Source organism: Tamandua tetradactyla, chromosome 21 (genome assembly GCF_023851605.1).
Source record: "Tamandua tetradactyla isolate mTamTet1 chromosome 21, mTamTet1.pri, whole genome shotgun sequence".
Lineage (NCBI taxonomy): Eukaryota > Metazoa > Chordata > Mammalia > Pilosa > Myrmecophagidae > Tamandua > Tamandua tetradactyla.
In genome coordinates, this window is record NC_135347.1 from 31,808,937 (window position 1) to 31,809,733 (window position 797).

Sequence of the window (797 nt, forward strand, 5' to 3'; positions counted from 1 at the left end):
CCACTCCCTCTCTGTAGCTGTAGTGCCCAGTAGACTATCTAAACATATTAGCTGCCTCCACAGACTACCCAGTCCTATTACCTTCCATTGCAGTATCTAGTAAATCTCTAGTTGCAGCTGCTGGTTTTTTCTTTCAGTGTCCACATTTACTATAAACAAAGCTTTCATTCCATAACAACCATGCCCTCCATCCCACTACTTTCCTGTTCACCCTCTAATCAGGCACCACCCCTGAAGCAAGTCAGTACTTGAGAAAATGAAATACAGGACACTTAGAATACCATCAGGTGGGTTGTGAGCAATTAAACAATCTTCTAGGAACACCAGGACCCAGAAGAGTATTAGACTCTAGCTAAAACTCCTTTGAGTACCAAAAGCTAGAGGATGGGGTCTCTGGTGCTATACAACAATGTTCCTTTAATAGTTTTACCATTCTAGTTGTTTCACTGCAAATGAATTCTCTCTTTATTACAAAGCATCCTGCTCTATCCAATATCCACCCCTAACCCCACCCCACCCCTGGTATCTGTCCTCCACCTGGTATCTGTCTTCCACCCTGGCCTAAAGGCCTGTGGCAGGACTACGGAATGGAAAACTAAAGTCAGTCAAATCAGAAATGGTAAAGTCCTACCAATTGCATAGTCAGTTATGTTACTTAATTCCTTAAGGAAAACTATAGTCCAGAGGAAGTGATATTAACACTGTCACTCATGTACAAAATTCTACAGACAAGTCATAATTTTCCACCAAGTGAACACAGGGAAATTTGATTCCTCCCCACCCACAGAAGCTCTCAT